The sequence below is a fragment of the Xiphophorus hellerii genome, chromosome 16 (genome assembly GCF_003331165.1).
Source record: "Xiphophorus hellerii strain 12219 chromosome 16, Xiphophorus_hellerii-4.1, whole genome shotgun sequence".
Lineage (NCBI taxonomy): Eukaryota > Metazoa > Chordata > Actinopteri > Cyprinodontiformes > Poeciliidae > Xiphophorus > Xiphophorus hellerii.
In genome coordinates, this window is record NC_045687.1 from 12,880,133 (window position 1) to 12,902,322 (window position 22,190).

Below are 22,190 nucleotides of genomic sequence, written 5' to 3' on the forward strand. Positions count from 1 at the left end.
ATTGTTAGGGGGATTGGACTGAAGAGCTGACACTACTTGACATTAGAAACTTGATATTTCTTGTTACCTTTTCTCCTTTGTGTATTATTCTTTCGATCTTTCCTCACTCAATTAATCACAAACATGTTCTATCCATTCACTAATATTCCCAAGCCTGTGATCAGGTTCTGGACAGTATCATTACCCAGACTACAGGGTGGCAACCCGCAAGCCCTGCTCTAACTTGACCCCCTCCTTGACCTCTCTCTAATGTGACAAATATTCCCAATCAATGAAGGAAGCAGGGTGGAAGTGGCTGGGGAAGCGAACATGACCTCTCTGGTTGGCTTCAAACAACCAGCGGCTCTCTGTTTACACCTAAATCCTCACCTTTTTCTTCTGATTGGTTGAGCTCTGCCAAGCGATGGAGGAAGGTCAGGTAGTTCAAACAGGAGAATGTTACAAATGTAACCCACTTGTTAATTTGTTCACTGAAAACTGACAAAAGCATCTGTCAGTTTGCTGAGACAGCTTTGCCTACCTCCATCTTCAACCTCCTTCTTTGAACTATTTACTCTGTAATTATCAATTACCTGGAGTATCTATCTATCTATCTATCTATCTATCTATCTATCTATCTATCTATCTATCTATCTATCTATCTATCTATCTACATTCATGAGTATTAAAGATTAGTAAAATTGTATGATTCCTTCCTCTCTCTTTGTATCGGTCTATTACTTGATATGAGGTATTTTAAAGGAACAAGAGTGGAAAACGTCAATATCAAAAAATTCATTTTCAAGGAGTTCTCCACATATTTACAATAAAGATTACTTATGTGCTTAGCTATTCTTAAGAAGAAGAAAGTTGAATTACTCCTTTGCATGTTTTAGTAGTTAATAAGAGTTCTAAAAATTCATGAAATTGTCATGGTTTGAGTTTTTCTGTGTATTAATTTTGAGTTTCCTCTGTTTCTGAGTCTCCGTGTTGTCCTGTCTCCCCTTGATTAGTTCCCAGGTGTGTCTCGTTCCCTGATTACTGCCTGTGTATTTAGTGTCACCTGTGTCTCTGTGTCTTTGTCGGGTCCTTGTCGTGTGTCTAAGCAGGCGTGTGTTGTCGTTGGTCCTTCGTATGTCCTGTTGCTACCAGTGCTGAGCCTCTGCCTTCTGCTCCGCTCCGCTCTGCTGTGTTGCCAGGACTTTGGACTGTTTTTGGATTTGTTTGCACCTTGTTCTCATCATTAAATCACCATAATCATCTCATTCTGGGTCTGCTGCGTCTGCCTCACCATCCACACCACCGCACTTCATGACAGAAATCAGTGCATGTGAGTATCCATACACCAAATTTTCTCCCTCAAGAGCTTCTTATGCTTATTATTATATTTATGAGGTTATCCAAATTCCATTTAAAATTTGTGCTTTGAGGTCAGAGGTCATTCGTCAGTCACTCCAACAGTGGAATACCCCCTTGAATGCATAGCTAGACTTGATGTCTCGTCAGTGCAGTCACTCATCACAAGCCTTGCGTTGACACATGTCAAGGGACACGGACCCATACCATGCAGACGAGATTTTACAACTTTCTACATATCTTCAAACGATATATATCCAGCAGTGTGTCACTTTCCCTCAGGAGTAAGCTGGAGTGGGCTCTGGCGTTCCACACCGATGACTTCATGTAACACGAGAAGAGAACGAACGGGTGAGTGAAGGATCTGCTCTAATAGCAGCCTTTCAGCATTTCATGTCCAAGGCTCCTCATCAAATTTTTTTCTCCAAGGGGAAGTGCAGGATCAATCGAATGTCACAACAAACTGTGGAGCACAGTAGCTAAAGAGGCACCACTGTACCTCTTTAACTACATTTCTGTTCAGTTTTTAACACTAACACAAAATGTTATAATCATTTTTGAGACGTTGACCTTTCAAATTTATAATAGCTGAAATGCGCTTAGCTTTTTATAAGTAATTTGAGAAGCATTTTATTAAAAGAAAGTTGACACATTTGACAAATTTCCATAGTGGAAGTTATATTTGTACAAGTATTCTTTCTTTATTATTACTATTTTTGGGGGGGAGGAGTTGCACAATATAAACTTTGGAAACTAATGTTAATTGTTAAATCCTTTATACATAAAGTAAAATGTTCTAACATTAAGAGATTGGAATAGCTTTTCTAATGACAAATTAAAAACTATAGAAACTATAAATCTGATAATTTATGAAGACCATTTATTATAAAAAGAAATAAAACCAGATCAGTGCACCTTTTTTTAACGAATAATGGTTCATTGAGACAAATAAGGAGGTGCGTCTTCCAGGAAGGCCACTAGAAAGCGAAACACAAACATTAAAATAGCTTAGATGAAAGCAGATTCATGGGTTGAAATAACCCAGTAAAAGTCAAGACCTAGATCCAGTTCAGAATCCCTAAACCAAATGTTAAAAAATATTTTTCATTACACTTCATAATTAAACAATAGTTTCTGTTTATCACATAGAAAGCAACAAAAATACACTGTTTAGTTTTGCCATGAAAAAAAGTGCTATAAATCAATTTGCAAGGAATTTATATAAAACTAAACATAGAAATTTATATAAATTTTAATATACCACTCAATTATTTGATTTAAAAAAAAAAACCTAAATCACCAAATCGATGAACATGCAGGTCTTTTATCCTAAAGATGACAGGGTGATTTCCACCACTGCTAATTTTGAGGTAATACTAACAAATGCCATACATCACCATTAATCATTGGTATTCAAGTTGTTTAGTTTAGGTCTGAGTGACTGTCCACTGTACTGGACAGCATGAATGGAGGGGCTGTAGCTCCTCACATCTTACATTCTCCCTGTGACAGCCTGTTGCTCTAGCTGACAGCCACACTTACTGCAGGCATTCGCAAGTAATGATATGTCAGGGCACTAATTTTACTGAGGCCTTCCGCTGCCTCCCCTCACAGTTTAGCACATGATCAAACAAGACAGAGCAGGACAGTAAGGGTTGCATTAAGGGTTGGTTTACTGGGGGGAGTCAAACTGTGTGTGGGGGCGTGTGTGGATGAGAAGTGGATGGGGGAGGGGGGATAGTATCGGCCTGATCCCCTTCTCATTTGGCCCCCAGGGAACAGGCAGGTCTGCTGGGCTCAAGTTTTGTCAACGGACATCAATCTCTCTTGTCTGTCAACCCTGTAACTTCCAACCCCTGACCCGAACCCCACCCTCTGATGGCATGGCTTACAAGGCCTCCTAGATGGAGGATTTCTTGTCAGAGGGGTCCAGCTGAGTGGCACTGGAGACAGTAATCTGGCCTGAGATGACACTCTGTCTCAAAAGGATGGATCTCATATTCCTCTGGTCTCAGTTTAAACCCAAATTTATGCAGCATCTTTTTAGCATTATTTCCTTGACTCTCTGTTTTCTTCTCGCTGTTCTTCTCTTTTCCACCATTTCCCATATTATGCTGATTTCAATAGCAAAATTTAGTGTCAATTAGGTCAATGTACATTAACAAGTCAGCCTTGAAATCTAACAAATGAAGTCTGAAGGATGAAACATGATGAAACTACTGAGTAATATTCATTCCACCTGAAAGGACCAAGTGAATTTCCACTTCACCACTCTCAGAATACAAAAGTTTTGCATGTACATAAAAAAATGGGTTTCTGCAGTCAAGTAGATGCCAAATTAAGTAGGGATTGTTTGAAATTAGCACATGCAGTAGATATGAATTAAAATCAAAATTTAGATATGACACAATTTACAATCATCAGTCATAGCGGCAAAATGGCAATTAAATTTTCCAGCCTCATGTATATAAATTATGCTGCTACAGGACTTTCAAGTTGAATTACTATATAAGTTTTTGCACAGTCCACTCTGATTTGTCCTCACAAAAAAATATCTTACAGCTACGCTACGTAACTTTCAGAAAAAAATCTTTTTTTTTTTACATATCTGTTTTATTATATATTTTACAATAACTGATACATGAACACTAGAGAGAGGAGTTACCAGCAGCAACTGATCAACCAATCAGGCACATTTGAGGTCACACAAAAGATACAGTGAATTAAACAAGCAGCAACACTTAGAATTTTTATATATTTTCCAAATCACTTAGGGGTTTGTAGACTGAATACTACAAACACGTATTCATTCTATAGAGTAAATAAAATATGCTTACATTCACGCTTTTACAAGTTAACAATATTTGAAATTATTGTGAATTATTTTTCAGCCTCCTAAGCTTCAGTAATTGGAAAAATCAATACATCCATGTAAGACAAACTTGTACATATTTTTTGGATGACACCTAAGTGGATGAGAAGTTTATTTTGACTAAATTTAAGAATCTTGAGAAAAGCTGTGCTTGTGTAGGTGAAAGGTCAAATCTGAGACATTCTTGTCCTCTGCGCTCTTGAGCACAAAGTGTTTTCATCCATCTTTTTTGTGACAGCAGAACAGTCTGTCAGTGAGTTACTTGTAGAAGGAAGAATAGTGTTGTCGCTGAACAAAGAGCACAACCTGTCCTCCACACGTCCACTAAGTCTCACCTAAGGGCTCAGCGTCTAGGATCCGAGGAATCGGGGCTGTGATGTGACCATGTGTGGGAGAAAGACAAACTGGAGAGAACATGAGAAACCACTCGTGGCTCGGTTGTCTTGCTGAATCTCCTGGAACCATCAATCCTGGTGAAGTGGTGCCTGGTTCCCTCAGAGCCTCTCTGTCACCTGGCAGCTGAGGTCAACAATTCACACTGCATCCTTATTCCATGAGCTGCCGGATTCATCTCTCTCTTTTATCCACTACATTTTGGGGCATTAGCAAGGAGACAGTAGCTGCTTTTTTCTTTTTGCTGGGGGTTGAGATAGTTGGGTATGAGGGCAAACAGAAGGCAGACAGGGGTTATGGGGTGAGAGGTGGGAGGCTTTGAGATACTCCAGCTGCAGCTCTCCTCGATCTTCTTCCCTTTATCTTTGTCATTCTTTCCTTCTCCCCATCTTTCCCCCCTTTTTCCATCAGCATCCTGGGGTTTTGATTAAAGAGAAAATCTTTTTAATGCCCCCTTCTAGCAGCTCCGCTCAATCCATCTCTGTCTGTCCTCTCCCTCATTTTTCATTTCTGCCCCTGTCCCGTGTGAAGGAGCCTGGCTCGCTTCCATCAGCTTGCCTTTGGAATCTGTGAGCTGAGCCCTGGTATGCGCTCAGCATGCTCAAACCAAATGCTTTGCCTTTACCTCTCCTTTCCCTTTATCCCCTTTTGGATTTGGGAATGCTTGTGCTGAACATTGTTTTCCTACAAAACAGGTGGCGGGCAGTGGTGCTCATATGGGCTGAAACCTGGTGGGACAGCAAAGCAGAAAAGGAAATAAATCTCATTTTCATTTTGCTGTCATCTTCAATTCCTCTGTTGAAATGCATTCAGATTACGACAGGTAAACCAGGCACGACATTAAAATGAAGGCTTCAATCAAAGACAAAAGGCACCTCTATGATGAGCGCACATCTTTCTGAAGCGAGAGGCCCTACCCTTATGGTGGGACCAACAACCATCATCAAATCATCATTGGCCACTTTGATATGCCGCTCAGATGATGGACCATTGTCATAACTCCTTGTTCAGAAGCACCTGGGCAGGACCACACTTTTAAGCACACCGATGCGCTATGAAAACAAATGTGACCTCATTTCAAGGGAAATTTAGATGAGATTGAGTGAAGAAGAGAGAAGAAAAGTTGGGAAAGGGGGAAATTCTCAACCTTATATCTGATCGTTTTTCGTGTTCTTATTTCTGGAAACAAATAAGTTCAACAAGTAGACAAATAATAAAAGGTTTTTAGGAATCTTTCGTAGACATCATCTGCAAAACTCAATCACCATAATGGCTATTTTCTCATGTTCCAACAGCAAATTTCAACTCAATTTCACTTCAATGTGAAACACCAACAGGAGGTAGCTTTGGTGAGAAGGGGAAAGAAATTGATGCTCCGTGGGACAAACTCTATTTTCCGAATAGAGTTGACCAATTTTCTCATGCTTGTAACATGAGAAAATTTGGAAAAGTTCAAGAACACCTTTTCAGGACAAGTAAATCCTGAGATTTCCGTGAAGAGATGGAGCTGGTTAACGATAGCTGACAGCTGCAGAGCAAGCCTATTGGCAGAAGGAGATGAGACATGCTGGCACCATCCCACTCAGAACACCCAAACATGCTCTTTGAGTTGTGTGAATGTAACCATAGATTCAAGCCAACACGTCCCCTGGGTGCCTCTTCACCTCTGTAGACGTGGGTAAAGGAAGGGTTACTGGGGACAGAGTCTTCCTTCATCACCTTGGTGCTAGGTTGGAACTGGCGCCCAGAGTGGCAGTGCCCGGCCAAGTCCACATCCAGCTGAGCCAGAGTCCCGGGTTGACCAAGTAGGGGTTCACTGGCTGTTGCAAAACTGACTCTAAACCTGCATGAGTAAACACACCGGGAGCTATGAAAAGGTGTCTGCCTCACAACAAAGTACACACACAGGTTTTCATACCAGCTCTCTAAAATAATTTTTTCCCTCGGAAAATTGCTGTTTGGAAATGATAGCAACAATGATAGAGTTTGTGGTGTTTGCTCTTGTGTTTGTCTTTCTGAAAATAGACATGAGCTTCAGAGGTGGAGAGGCGTGGAGATGAGGTTGGTGGACAAACTTGGCGTCTTTGATGCAGCGTTGTTCCGCTGGACCATCCTCCCTGTGGTTTGGCCTCAGCTGCACGACCCTCTTCACAGTCCTTTGGCCCAGCTCCTCCACCGCAGGTGAACTTCTTTAGCATGTGTCAATATTGGTTTAGGATTATTTCTAGAAATCCAGAGGGATAAGTCCCTGTGGAGATTACGGAGCTGACACAAAATAATGAGGAAGCATTTCAGGAACCATAGAAGAACCATTAATGAATATTTAGTATTTGTATAACAAGCACAAATTATATAACCTAAGCATTCTGTGGGCAGCTAAATCTGGTTGTAGTCACATGGTGTCCAAGGTAACCTCAACCCAAAAGGGTCCGCCATGAAAACAGGAGTAAAAGTGGTGACTTCTTTGCTTACAGATAAGGATGGGATTTACTGAAACAGGCTGAACAGAACTAAGTGTTTCCACCCAGGGATTATCCCTGATAAAAGGCTTCATGTCAGGCTCAGTTGGAACAGCCAAATGAAGTTTGACATTTCTCGTCTGGAGAGAATTATCCAGGACTCCCGCCTAGGTGGTCGATTCATTCACACACACACCAAACCCAGAAGATTTCACTCACTCTCCTGTTGCCATTTCCTGGAAAAATGACAGACGTATTAATAGGAATGTGCTGTGCTGGGGATGAGCAGTGTTTCCATAACCTCCGAATGATTCCCAGGTGGGACACTTTCATGGCAGGCCACAAGTTTGAGCAAGATTTTCTAATTACTGTGCGGCAGTCCACGATTAGTCACAAAATCCCGATTAAAGTTGATTTCCTATCGCCATGTCAACGTTGGGGATATAAGTTTTCTTTTTTTGTTTGAGTTGTCATTCTCTTGTACACAATCCAAAAAGGTCCACAGAGGTAGTCAAAGTAAATGAACCTACCTCAGCTCAGTGCTGTGCAATATTTAATTTTGCTTCCATTAATACATTTGGATATCATCCTTAAATTAAAGTCTTTCTAAATCCCAGTACTGATAATAGAGTCAGACAAGGGAACCAAACCCTTTTAATTATCAATAAGTAGTTTGTAAATTGCTAATCACAACAAAGGTTGTTGGTTAATCATTATCAATAAAATCAGAAATGGTTTACATATTTTTCTGTCTCTTCTGGGTTATTAATGTTAAATTTTGTTTACCCAGGAAAAAAACCCCAAACATAATCCACAACTCTGGTCCAAAGTTCAAATCTAAATCTTTAGATATGTAGGAATTAATTTGTGAAATATTTGAGTTGTATGTATCATTAGTATGTCATTCCCAATCACACAGAGCTCTATTACATAACATACAATGAAGTATGAATATTTTGTGAATGACTGTAGATGCATATGTAAGAGAATAAAAATAATCCTCTTTTATTCTATCTTTTTTCCCAAAACAGCTTCTCTCATTTATATAATTTTGCTTGTTTCATAAAAACATCCTACGGCTTGCCTTGAGGAAATATGGATATTATTATACCATATTGATATGTAATAAGCCACTGAAAATGTTTTTTAATAAATTGCATCAGGGCAAGGGTTCACCTCAGGTTTACATGTAAAATGCAATATTGTTCATATCAAAAGTTCTTAAAAATGGTTAAATTGAGAAATGCATAGCATAGATCACTGACTTTTTATTTCTAGACGTTTTGTAAAACTAATTTTAATGATAATGATATCAATCCATGTAATCTTTATGAAATAAAACATTTCAGCTTTTCTTTTTTTTTTACTTTTGTGTTTGTTATGGAATATTTAAAATTATAACACAATATGAAACGGCTTGTTTGAAAGAATAAGAGTTTTTTTCTGTTTGACACCAACAGAACAGACGCCAAAACACTCAGATCGAGGCATTTCTGTGAACATCTGAGAATGAGTGGCATTTCATTAAAGAACAGCTTAATTGTTACCTGGCTCTCCCTTCTTACTTTCCTCGTCTGCTGTTCGAAAGATGAGTGGAAAGTTCATAAGCACAATTTGGAAACTACAACCACAACCAGCAAACTTACAGGACACTTATTCATTGAGCTACACACACTCAAATACACACATTTGGGGTAGAGGAGAAGGAGCAGCAGCAGTGGCAGTAGCAGTAAATTGGTACAGGCATCTGTCAGAAGCCCCATGAGTCACCCACTGGAAAACGTGCAGCTCTCCAAAGCCAGAGTAGATATCCATCAAAAGTGACTGCGGCCAGCACGAGCTCCTGCAAAAACACAGCTTGATATACACACACACAATTATGTCACTTACACATATGCCAGCCTGCACACATGACAGCACATGCTAAATGCATATCCAAGCATGCACACACTCACACAGAAGAGGGGGACTTTTGTGGGGCTGTTGGTAAGATGGTAGCGGGATAACGAGGGGGTGCTTTCCGGAGAAGCAGGGAGGTTTGGGAAGCCATGTGTAACCACTGCAATGCCTTTGAAGGTTTTTAGTTTTAACCAATTTGGTATGTGAGGTCACCTGACAATATATACACAACATTAAGTACATACTTCCAATAAATCACATTACTCTTTGATATTTTAGTGAGCTCAGGTTGCTAATTGAGAACACAGACAGTACAGCCTGTGGGAAGTATGTGTGCAGCATAGTGTTTCATAACAGAAAGGCTGAAAAAATGTATTTTGCACAGGTCAGCAAATTTAGTTTGTTTTTAATCTGAGAGATTTTGACTATTTCTTCAGTCTTTCATGAGGGACCCTATTCCTTCTTCAAACGTATATGAGGTTGCACTTACAGCATAGCTGCTACCTTTGCACATATTAATGCAGATAACATTTGCATCTCCAGGAAGCTTTAATCTGCTTTGATCTACACTGTGCTAGTAGGTTGTGCATCTCAGTAATTTAGCATGTTGTCATAAAGTTAATTTATTGCAGTGCTTAAATTCGACAAGTCAAATTTATGATCTGAAAGTCATATAAAACATCCAAATTTTGTTTCTCGTAAAATAGTAAAAGCCCAAAAAGACAAATACAAATTATTTTTCAAGTGGAAATGTTGATCTGCTGAATGTTGTCCATGTAGTGTACAGTATAAGAACTCCATAAAAATAAAAACCAAAAAAAAAAAATGTAGACACTGCAAATGTTAAAGTTTCAAACTGCAACCGTTATCTTTCCATAGTTTTAAAAAATATGCATGATGTCCTGTGTTGTTCCTGTGTGGTCAGGCAAAACGAGGCTGCTTAGATTCCTGAAACGTCACACATTCTGGTGCTGGTGGGCGCAGCGGCTGTAGGCCTCGTCTCACACATGACCTCGCCACAGTCGGCAGGTCAGATCCCGATATTCCTGGCTACAAGCTGCATGGCGTGCATGCATTTGACTCCCACTGACACAGGTTTAAGTTGTTGAACTCTTGTGTGTGTGTGTTTTTTTGTGTGTGTGTTATTCTTACCCAGTTAGTCATGTAATGGTTAATGAAGATGGGTTTTTTTTTGTTTTTTTTTCCCAGACAAAGATGGAAAACACACTCCTTGTTTCATAAGACAGATGGCTTCCTACCTCATTTCTCCTATAGTACATGCACATGCTGCAGCCTTCATGTGGGCGTTTCAGAGGGGATAAATGTGCAATTTGTCTCAAAGGGGTTTGGAAGGCCCACACCTGTGGGAGATCTGCAGAGAGCATCACTGTCATGTGAAAAAGAAAGAACAGAGAGAGGAGAGATGAAACAGAGAGCAGAGGGTCTTACTCCTCCCTCAGACGTTGTTATTTCAAGCTTTTCTCATCATATTGAGGAAGAGAGGGAACAATGCACGACAGACAAGCTCACATGGAGCTCACACAAAAGACCAGCACTCTTAGCTCTTTAAGGAGGCAGAAGAAAGAGAGAAATCAAAGAGCAGGAGAGTAAGAGGGAGGAGGGACGGGGTGGAAGATATAGACTGCACAGAGATAAAGTAGCTTATCCATAGAGGCTTTACTCTTGCCTACTTCTCTAGGAACTAGGACTCAACACATGTATCGACACGACATGAGCTAGCGGCATCTTTTAAGGAGTTTCTCTGTAGCATTAGATTTTTTTTTTTTCATTTTACATTAACCATTTCTTTTCCACAGAGCATAAGAGAAACTAGGCAGACTGAGAAACTGGATCTTGCAAAAAGAATTACTTGCCCACAGCCATTGAAAAATAAACAGACAAGAAATTTTCACTCCAAGGTTATTCTTAGCTATACTAACTTTTCTCTTCTCTTTTGTTTAGAATAAAAACATGCCCCTTTCCAGTCACACACATATATATTTCTCTTTCCAGCCTTAAGGAATGTATCTCCTGGATATCTAATAGCAGCTGTGACAGTTGATCAAGGAGTAAAATCACTGCAGCCATGATGACCAACAGTGCAAACATGTAAGCATCTGGGATTGCATGTGCAGCTCGCATGTCACACATGTCTTGAACTGTGGTTACACCATGCCTGTGTGCAGTTTGTTTGCATGTTGAACTTCTCTCTGTGCATGTGGTGCTACCACCAGAATATTTGGCCCCAGTCACACAACACTTGAACCAATAGGACCAACGTAATGGTCCCAATTAAGAGATGACAGACAGAGCAAGGAATGAGGATGTGGTTCTTTGCTAAAGTTCTCTCAAAGTGCTGCCAGATTGTATTCCAATCTTCCAGGAGTACAACTACAATTTTCAGTGTATTTTAATGGGATTTTAAGTAATAAATCAACTCAGAGTTCTGCATGATCATAATTTTCTTTTAAAAATACACTTTTTCACATTTCACTCCAGTTTTAACTGCAACTCCAATGGCGTCTCTTTCTACCAGACAAATATACAGAGAAAAGTTTTGCCGATTCTTGTTGAAAAACAGCTCAACCCAAGTCAAGTGTGATGTAGATTGTCTGTGATGAGCAATTTAGGTCTGGACTTTGACTATATGCAACTCTAACGCAAACATGATCAAACCATTCTATTGTATCTCTGGCTGCAAAATCTTTGTTCGAGTCAAAAGTTTTTGCAGCCTCTAAATGTTCTTCCAGGCCTGCCCTGGTTTAGCTCTATTAGTCATTTCCTCAGCTCTGAGCAGCTTACAGCCACATATTGTGTTTTGCCTGCAGACCAAATAAGTAAATGTTGGTCTCATCTGGTCAAATTTGTCTACATGTTTGTTGTTTACCTTACATGGCTAGTGGCAAACTGCAAACACAACTTTTAATGGGGATTTTTTTAAAGCCATAGTTCCATTAAGGTCAGATTTATGTATTGTCTTACTAATAATTGTACAGAGTAGAAATTTCCCACCTGACCCTACTAGCTGCTTCTCTGACCAAAGCTTTTCTTGTCTGGCCTCTTAGTTTAGGTGAATAATCATGTCCTGAGTTTGCAGTAGCATTTTTTAAATGGTTAAAGGTGGGATATCATTTTCGAACCTTTAACCAGCAATTTCACCACGTTTTTTATCCTGGAGCATATTTCATTTTCTTTCCACTTTACAATTGGTCTGTCATAAAATCCAAAAGATTATAAATTGAACTTTGCTGTTGCAATGTGTCAGAATTTAGCCTTTTGGTGGGTTTTTCCTTTCACACTGGTGATCTCCTCAGACCTGACGGGTGTCAAAGAAACAGGAGGAGAAAAACTTTAAAACACCTTCAGGCCCTTGTGTCCAAAACTACAGGATGAAACATGATAGTATGTAGATGTTCCTACTGAGAACAAGCTAAAGTGTTACTGCTTTGTACCTTAGTATTTGATAAAAAAATAACCATGTAACAAAAAGTATTTTATTTTTGGAAACTAAGCTAAAGCACTTGTTACATTTGTAATTCTTTTTAAGTTTTTAGAGTGGGGAATATTATACGTTTTTGATGTTTTGCTTTCCATAAAGAAACACAAGGATATAAAGCTTATATTAGCTGCTTAGTTGCTCAGCTCAGGGTAGAGACTGCCATGAGATATTTAACAGATATATTAACAATAAGAGTAATGGGTGGAGCTTCTTCGATATTCTCACTAAGATTAGTCACTGCTGGAAATATTCCAATCACCCAAATTTGTCTTTGTGGTTTGGAAAGGTATGTGTTTAAAAGTTTCATGTAAGTTAACACATTTTTAAATGATTCATGAAACAAGTCTCCAAATTCTGCTTCCCTTCATCTCTGCAGGCCTTGAGACATCAGAAGCATTCTGTCCAAAAATGATGGTGTTGAGATGATTACCTCTGTAACTTCAGTGTTGCAACATTTTAAGGCCAATTAGAACCAGTTAGTTGTTTGGTTTGCTATCTGGTACAGCTCGTTCTGCAAGAGCTTTCCCCTTTGTGTTCATTTCAGATTTTAACATCCTGCTTATGATATTAGAAGTTTAATCTCTAAGGGCTGATTTCTCAAACTATTTTAAGTCCAGAGCTGGTTTTGAATCTTCTGTAAGGAGCATTTGGGTTACTCTGAGCTTTAATAGCAGTAGAGGCACATTGAGTTGCTGTTTCCCCATCCTCACTCTTTCCCTTTCTTGTTTAATTGCTCCTTTTTTAGTTCATGTTATTTTTGAACCTTTGGGCGGTTAAGCTGGGTCAGCAAGTCAATCTGACGAGCCATCAGCTGAAGGGCTGGTGGTTACAGACAAAAGCTTTATGACTCAGGTGCATCCCACCCACAAGCCCACAGCTGATGAGAGCTCATTTGTCTAGCCTGGGTGGGAGGCCTTTTGGACACCAAGAGCTCCAAGAGCTGTGCTTCAGGACGTTGTGATTGGCTCACAGTCAAAGAGGCCCAATCTGTGATCCTCACCTCGACTCCGGCTGAGGGCTTTTATTGCATGTCATCTGTCTTTCAAATGCCCCAGAACATAGATAGTTGACAAACTTTGAGCCAGAAAGACTGACTATAGAGGAGCAAAGAAGTGTTTGTGCAAAAATCAATGTTGAGAACAAAATGTCCTTTTTCTGTCCACGTAGAAATCTTCAAGAAAGGAACAAAATCCTGAAACTTTTCCTAGCAAAAAAGCAACAAAATGACTCTGTAGTGCCTCTGTATTTTTGTCTGGTATGCTCGCCAGTTTCTTCATTGTTAGTCAATACATGTTAGTATTATGTTTGTAGTTATATCACATGTTAATCAATATCTGTTAAAGTGTAAAGAGTGTTTGGCCTGGAAAAGAAGGGACAAGTAGGTACCATGAGGCCACTCGCTCACGCTTAAACAAGAAGAGACTCGTGTGCTGGAACTACAAACATTGGTGCTTCCATATGTAGATTCTGCTGTGTTTTCATGGTTCTAGTGGTCAGATCTAGGACAGGTTGGATGAATTCCTGAAGGAGCACATCTCCTATTTGAGACACTCTGTGCTTTAATGGCCTCATACTTTCCTCTCACGCTATCTTATTTAGTTTTCCAGCCTTTCTGCAGCAAAAGGGAATGTGGAAACTGAATCAATCGGTTGCTCTTCCTTGTGGTTGTTACTCTGTTTGTGTAGGAGCTGGTAGAAGGATACCAGAGTAGCCAGTAGAGTCTCCACTAACACTGCAGCTCCACATTGAAACAGTCAGAGAGGAGCTCCCACAGTCAGATATAGCTTTAATATGTTTGCACTGGGAAGATAGAAATCATTTAGCCGTCACTGGAGACTGCGTGTACACAAACTGCTGAGGGGAAACGTGCGCAGTCTTGTCTATGTTAATGTCAACGTGTACAAATATCTAAAGGTGATAGGCGTGTGTACTTTACTTTAGTTAAACTTTATTTTATTTTAATCAGTCTCTCTAATGACCGATTGTTTGAAATAGAAATAAAATTTCACTTAAAAACAATGTGCAACAAATAAAATGAGTTCATTACATTAATTTCAGAAGTGAAATAAAATCATAATACTTTGCTATAACCTTTTGCTATGCTAGTAGGGATGCCTCCAGAAAGTTTTCAAAGGGGTAAACAAATGGGTGTAGTAGAACAAGCTATAACAGATGTGGCTGATGACTTGTCATGAAGGACCAGAATAACTATGTAGTCATAAATTTTGAATTAGAATTTATTCATTTATGTTATATTAGTAACATTTTTGTAAATATGCCAGTTAGCTGAAAGGCTATTTTCAGCTGCAATTCCTAGACAGATAATAAAAGTCACCCTAAAGCAATAGCAGTAAAACTACATAATAGTTATTATCCGTAATAACAGATATCTATTTGAGTAACTGCCGCATTTGATAAACTAACACTGCTCATCAACCCGATGATGGCAGCGTCAAGCAGCTGGAACGCTTGTCTTCAGCAGAAACAGGGAAGCTGATCATATGTGAGGAAGCACGGCATCGCGGAAAGAAAGCCATACAAAAACATTTCAATTTGACTGATGTCCTTTAAATTTGGACATCAGTCATGCAGGGTACACATCAAATATGAGAAAGAAGGTGGTGGCATCATCATGCTGTGGGATGAATTGTTCAATATGGATAGAGAAGCTGGATAAAATGAAATGGCATATAACTGTCTGACCTTAGGCAACAGTTCAAATTTGCTGTCTGCAGAGGTTCTGCAGTCTGAACTGTTTTACAAAGATGTATGGAAAAAAAACATTCAGTTAACAGAATTGCAGAGCTTGTTGACAAACCCCCCAATAACGTCCAGCTGTAATTCCTGGGAAATGTGTAAAAATGAACCTCTACCCTAACTGCCATACCTAAATATATAGCATAGCAATACATAGCAAATTGCACATTTACTGTCTGGCTTAAGTTTTTAAATGACAGAGTGCCAGAAGAATTGCTTAATGACTGGTTATCTTGCGCCATCTGTTGGTCATAAAAGCTGACCTCAACTTACATGTATTGCTTCCCCTGTATGTCTCCAAGTGACTCTGATTAGAAGGAAATCCTATCTTTCTTGTGCATAGAGACAAAAAACAAGCACACATAGAGGAGCAGTATGAGTTACATGTGACTTTTTATTGTAAATGCCTCTGTAAGTTTTTCCATTTGTCTGTTGAAGCTTTGCGTGAAGTAGAGAGAGAAAATTGATGCTGTCTCCTCCCAGCCTTCTGCATTTACACCTTCAATAATTCACAGCAAGTTTTCATTTTTCCTAAAACATGCAGCAGGCACATTGGAAAGTTTTAAATAAAGTAAATGAATGCAAACACAGCCTCGCCCACAAAACGAGGATTTCTCTGAGAGCACCGAAGCCAACATATTGTATTTTGTGTGCTGCATCCAGCAGTAAAGTTCCATATGCCCGCGTTTATGTTTTCCCACTGAATAATTTTGGATTAGTTTTCTGTGTTAATGGCAGGAGGAAAGGAATGACAAGAGACAGGGGGCAGGGGTAAAGGTCAGACCATGAATAGGCCTCTCAAATACTTTGCACCGCTAATAATAAAATGTGTTCTCTCGCCCCATAAAAGCATGTTTTTACTTTTGTGGGTTTACGTATTTTAATGGCCTGTAATAACGTGTCTCATTTTGATTATGAGGAAAATAACTCTGCCTTCTCTCCTTCCCAGTCCCTCCAACTTTCCCTCCATCCATATGTGCCAAAGGTGCAGAATAATAAAACCATCTCTCAAGAAGGCTCAGCGAGAAGAGCTTTGTTGACAAGTGAAGGTTTCAGACTGAGGAGTACAGATACAGATCAAGGATATTGCACCAATATTTTATTGGGGTTGTATGTGTTTGACCAACACTGTAGGAAAAAAAAGATGGATGGTTTTCTTTTTTTTTGCTCAATACAAATCTAAAAGGTGGCACATATATAGATCCATCCCATGTACTCTGATACCTCTAAATATAATTCAGGGCCATTGTTAGAAATCACTTAATTAATGAACAATGCTGATCTGTGTTTAGTCTCTTCTGCGAAGAACCCAGAAAGAAAAGAAATAAATCATTCCAGGTTGCAAAAAGTGGGTACAGTGACAGTGTTAAGCTTTAAACTACAACCATATCCTGTACACTGAATAAAAAACAAAGGATAATAGTATAATTATTTGTGTGAGTGATGTTTGTTGACCTTCATACAACATTTTTAACTGACCTCATCTATACAACTAACACGGTCTCTGCGTAATTCTCAAAAATCAACAGAAGAAGATATAAGAGAAAAAAAATCCATGCTTCACAGGATCAAATCAACTCTACTCTTGATTATAAGAAGGATAAATTAAGCTCAACAGGAATCAAACTTTCCATATACTGGAAGACAACAGTTTAACCTTCTCCTTATACTGAACTAAAAGTTAAAATTATTCCTTGGGAAATTCTAACTGCAGATTAAAAATCAAAGTGCAGCATTGCTTTGATCTTTGATGTTGAAAAGACAACATAATGATTGGTGTGGAAGGCATTTTGTAATTAAGAGCAGGTATGCAGTGACTTTACATCAGTGATGTCAGGATAAGTGTTGGGTCTTCAAATAGCATGAATAAAAGGATGCGATTCCACGCCTTAGAGGAGTGTCAGTCCTCTCTTGCCAGGAAGTTTAAAGTAATGAGCAAATACAAGATAAATCATAGCTGTGTAATGTTACGTATTGTAATGTAAGATAGGATGGATCCTGATGTTCTGCCAAACACAGGATGTCTGAAACCTGTTGCTAAAATAATCCGGTGCCAGCCTGACCCATTAAGAGAGGAGGAATTTTGTTTTTATAAGGCAACAAGGACTCTCAGTACAAACCTGACAGCTGATGAAACTACTGAAAGTGGTGGGTGTGAGAGAAAATTAAAAAGGTATTCTTAGGAAGGCTGTAATGGTACCTATAATCATGTAGATTCAGTATGAATGGACTGATTAAGCTCTTACACTGAATCATGGCTAAATACTGGAATAATGTTAGAAAGATGCACATGAACTCAACTCAACGTTATTTCTACACAACCAGTTACTGACTAGAAGAGATAGGAGCCTAAAAGCTGAAGTTCTGGAAACAACTAAGAGGCTATGATAGGAAAAACCCTCTTACCTGGTTGAAGGACATAACATCTTTAAAACAGATGTTATTATTTTAAAGATATTACAAGAGTGGTGCCACTAATAACTTAATAAGCTATTGGAAGAACTTTAAATTTGTCAGAGTGTGTCTCTAAACACGAGAAAAATGGAAACGATTTAAGAAAAGCTTAGAAACCATCAATTCTACTTTTGCTTTGCCAGGTTTTGAATACAAATAAAAATATCATCAGCATAACATCACAACAAATATGGGAGACATATAAAAAGAGAAAAGAATTGCTCCAAGAAATTTTATTCCATAGATGAAAAACCTTAAAAATCTTTACTGAGGTTTAAAAACCTTTGTTATCCAATATACTGAGCATATAATGATGTGGAAAGGAAAACTCTTTTTTTAACAGGAATATTCCTCCAAACTTGAACTTGGCTCAGCGTTAGTGGTCATAAGCTGTGACCAACTAAGGGTTTAATAAGTTTATGAAGGACTTTTCATATTAAAATGCCAGAAAGTCTCATACAACACATCCAGCAGCATATGTAAATGAAGAAAAGCTGCTGATATTTATGGCAATGGTGATGAGGCTACCAGTAGCGGCTGGATGTGGGTTAGGAAAGGAAAGATGTGGAAGGAAAGAGGGGATGGAAGAAGAGCTTTCAGGAGCAAAGGGGACATTGTTAATGCTCCCAGAGTCCCGCAGAGTTGTGGGACAGCCGCGGCTCCATCAACATTTGTTAATGTGTGGGTGCGGATGTGTGTTTTCCCTGTGTGTTCAGAGCTGGCTTTTCCATGCAGTGAAACACTGGCTGTCAACAGAGCTGCTCTCACTTCACGCCCGGCCAGATTTATTAGAGAGAGTAGTTTTTGATTCCACTCAGAATAATAAAGTCTAGCAGGACTCTCTGTTTATGTATTAATTGCTACATAAAATATGCCTGAACTGTCAACGATGTATAACCCAATATTTTTTTGTATGTTTTAATTGTGACTGAACTGCGCATTTGGCAGGTGAATAAAAATAAATTATGGCTGTCAAAATGAACTTTAAACATTTGAAAAAATAAAAGTTTGGAAAGTTATATATTTGGTTTTCATGAGAGGAAAACATCACCAAGTTTTATCAGCGAGAAAGTGATTATAGCTGCAGAGTCTGACTGATGGGACCCCTGGCGCGTTTGGGTTTGGTTGTTAAGGAGCAGTTTGTCAAACACCATAAAAATATAGCAGTGTTACTATGTCTGCATCTGACGACAAGGGAGGGGATCCGGGAAACAGGAGGACGTGGTGCTTTAACGCAGCAGGAGAGGGGCTTTCCCTCATGTTGTCATCTCTGAATAAACCTGAAGAGTGAAGCTACAGCGCACAGCACCCCAGAAGCCTGTTCATTCAGAAGATCCACTGCAGTTTGTTAAACATTTCTGCCTTTTACAGCCTGATAGGAGTCAAAGAACTTTAAGAATGTATTTTCTTTTTCCTCCTCTTGACAGTTTGACCAGCGACCTGGATTTGGTTACCAGGTCGCAACAAGAAATGCCATCTAATTTATTTGGATCCTACAAGGAGCCTCCTAGGTTATTCTCATCTTCTTAGTTTATTAAAGCATCATTCCATGGATGCCTCAGTCGAACGCTGGCATCCTCCACTGTATCTCTTCCGAACAGATCCCAGAACCTCTTGTGCTGTTCTTGGATCTAAATACGTTCAGCTAATCAAAGCGCTTTACGCCCAGCCAAGATTTGTATTTCCTCCAGTTGCCATGTACAAATCTCAACCAAGACATCCTTCTTGGCTGAATGCAGTGTTTGCCTGGTGCAAGAAGACAGATACAGTCGTGCAAATGTCTGCTCACACACACACATGGCCGTTTGTTTCTGTATCCCCATGGTAACAGTCCAAATACACGATACCTTCTTTATTCATACTAATTCAACTTAAAACCCAAGACCTTTTCCCAAACTTTCAATGAAGAACCAAATCATGGTTGGAAGTCACTTTAAGCACATTGGACAGACATTTGGTTCCTACTAGTTGTTGTTCTATGCATCACCTTTGGAAACGATGGAAATGTTGAAACTGTAGAACTGTCACTGAAAACACAGAAGAAGAATATCAAGGAAAAGAAAGAAACAAAAAGAACACAGTGTACATGTTTTCTTTCTTACTAAATTAATTTTTATTCCTATATTTCTTCATGTCACTGTTTGTTCACTAATGTTTTCTAACAAACGTCTAAGGTGTCACACACCAGGGGTATTTATTCTGAGATCTCAAACTTAATTTACTCATTAGATTATGTCTGAAGACAATTGGTTTCACTTTATTTCAGAGGATTAGAGTAAATGGGCTTAATCAAACCCCAGCTGGTGGTTGCAGATGGCCACTCACACGATGGCAGATTCTGATGGATATTTCCTCCTGTTGAAGCAGAGTTTGTCTTTTGGAGTTTGCTTTGATGGAAAACATTTTAATCTACTTGAATAGTGAACAAAACTTGACTGCATTGTTTAATAGTTGGAATGAATTTAGCTGACTTTGAACATGTCTGTATAAAATACCATTTTGATAATATGGTAATTTCCTGTACTGTAGAAGAACATGAGTAAAAATATTAAAGTTTGTAGTTGCAATGGGAGAAAATGCAAACAAATTCGGACATTTCTATAAGTATTTTAAAGAATCCCTTTTAAAACATCTCCTTGTATCCGTGCACCCAGAGATTTAAACTGTAATACAGTACTCAAATTGTTTATAGACTGACATGAACAATGGCTTAATTCAATCACAGTAGCTCAGAAAAGTAGTGCTGCTTATGTTACTTTGATTAATATTCAGGTGATGATAGCCAGAGCAGAATTACTTAAGATTTGGGAAGGATAAGATGAGAGTAATTTAATTGGTAAATTAAATCATTGAGATAAAAATCAACATTAAATTTAGGTTTGGTTTCTTATTGCTTACAGCAGTTCTTAATAAGTCGTGCTCTGAAAATGACCTTTGCTGAGGGAGTCCAGCAGAAGAGCAAGCACATACACACATGGACTGACCTGAACAAACAGCAAACACTGTTTAAATTTAGCATACAGCTTTTTTTATTCCACTTGTGCTTTCTGTTTATCATAACTTAACTTTTATGGATTTCCAGCATCACCTTGGTCCCCAGTGACTTTGGGTGAAGGTGGTCTCTTATGTTTTTCTATCCTTTCCAATGTTTGAGAATTAACCTGACAACAGGAAAATACCCTCTCTGCTCAGCAAACTACAAATATAGTCCATGGAAATGCAGGGAAATGAGGTAAAATGAGGTAAACAGGTGGCACATAGAGGTGCTCTTGTGTTGCAGGAGCATGACACACCTGGGTGGCTGCTGCTGAGTCAGCTCCTCATCACGATCTGGCTTGGCTGAATGTCTGCCTTGGGGGACATGGTCTTGAAAGAACCATTGTCCGGCCGGTTCTGAGGAGGTGTGCTGTTCCGCAGTGGTTGTGTACGGCTGTCACCACTGAGCAGGTTCACGGAAAGGTCTGGTCAGCTGGGCTCGGTCAGTAAGGACAGGTGAACAGAGGCGCTCATACGCAGAGTTACACTGAAGTTTCAGTATGTCGGACTCGGTAAAGTCGGTGCTGATGAATACAGCTGGCCTGTGAGGCTGAGAGCATCAGACTGAAACGACTAAGAGGTAAATAAAATATAAAATCCAGGTCAAATGCAATCTTTGATTTCAAAATCTCCGTGTGAAGTTATGAACAGGGACGTTATAAAATTTCAAATTTCTATGATGTTCTCTCAAGGTTAATGAGCCGGTAAGCAAATAAATAAGTACCTCATAATAAATATTGATGTCAGTGTAGAGTAAACATTTCACAAGCTGACCAAGACCTGTAGAAAAGACCAGCAGACTGTAATGATCATCAGACAGTTTAATCATGTTCAAATGTTAGATCAATTAACTGTTATGACAAGAAATGTATGCAGATGAATACGTGACAAACATTGCTCTTTAGGTGAATAATCTTGTTCTATTCTTAATAGATGTCAGTAACTTTGAGTTCGATTCCTGCCTCTAGTCAGTGCTAACATTAACATGGAACAATCTCCTCTAAAGCATAAATAGAAAAGTTTTAATGAATGTTAGATTTATTTTAAGCCACGGCATGATTAACATGTTCTAAACTCCTTCACATCTGCAGAGACAATGATGCTCCGTTTGTACTCCTGAATCAGATGAAGAAGGAAACCAGGGTTGGATGGGGTTACATTGTTTTATAAATGGTCATGTTTTCTTTTGTACAAAGTTTAATATTCTTGCAAGTTTAATTTTGTTTTGCCTACGTGCACTCGTAGTGCAAACCATGTTCTATATTGAAGTCTATCTTCTAGAATGATTTTTCTGCTGTTCTGCTTCTCTGTCTTGAATTCTGGACGTTCACTGCAATTCAAAATCTGGATCAGATGAAATCAGCTGCTACCTTCCTAGAGAGTCAACCTTGATGCCAGGTCAAACAAATGGGCCCCTGAGCTCCAGGTTTTAATAAGAGGTGACACAAGAAGGCCAAGAAAAGGTGTCCTTTCCATTCATCTACGT

The 22,190-nt window shown here is 39.1% G+C and overlaps 1 long non-coding RNA gene across 1 annotated transcript in view; it reads right to left on the bottom strand.

Annotated features, from left to right (window-relative positions):
- Positions 1-2,241: 2,241 nt before the first annotated feature.
- LOC116736039 (uncharacterized) overlaps positions 2,242-22,190 on the bottom strand; it is a 32,076-nt gene continuing 12,127 nt past the window's right edge. The window contains exons 2-4 of the long non-coding RNA XR_004342481.1: positions 10,218-10,345; positions 6,265-6,443; positions 2,242-5,652 (exon numbers count right to left, since the gene is read on the bottom strand). This is a non-coding gene — a long non-coding RNA (uncharacterized LOC116736039). The remainder of the gene's footprint in view (positions 5,653-6,264; positions 6,444-10,217; positions 10,346-22,190) is intronic.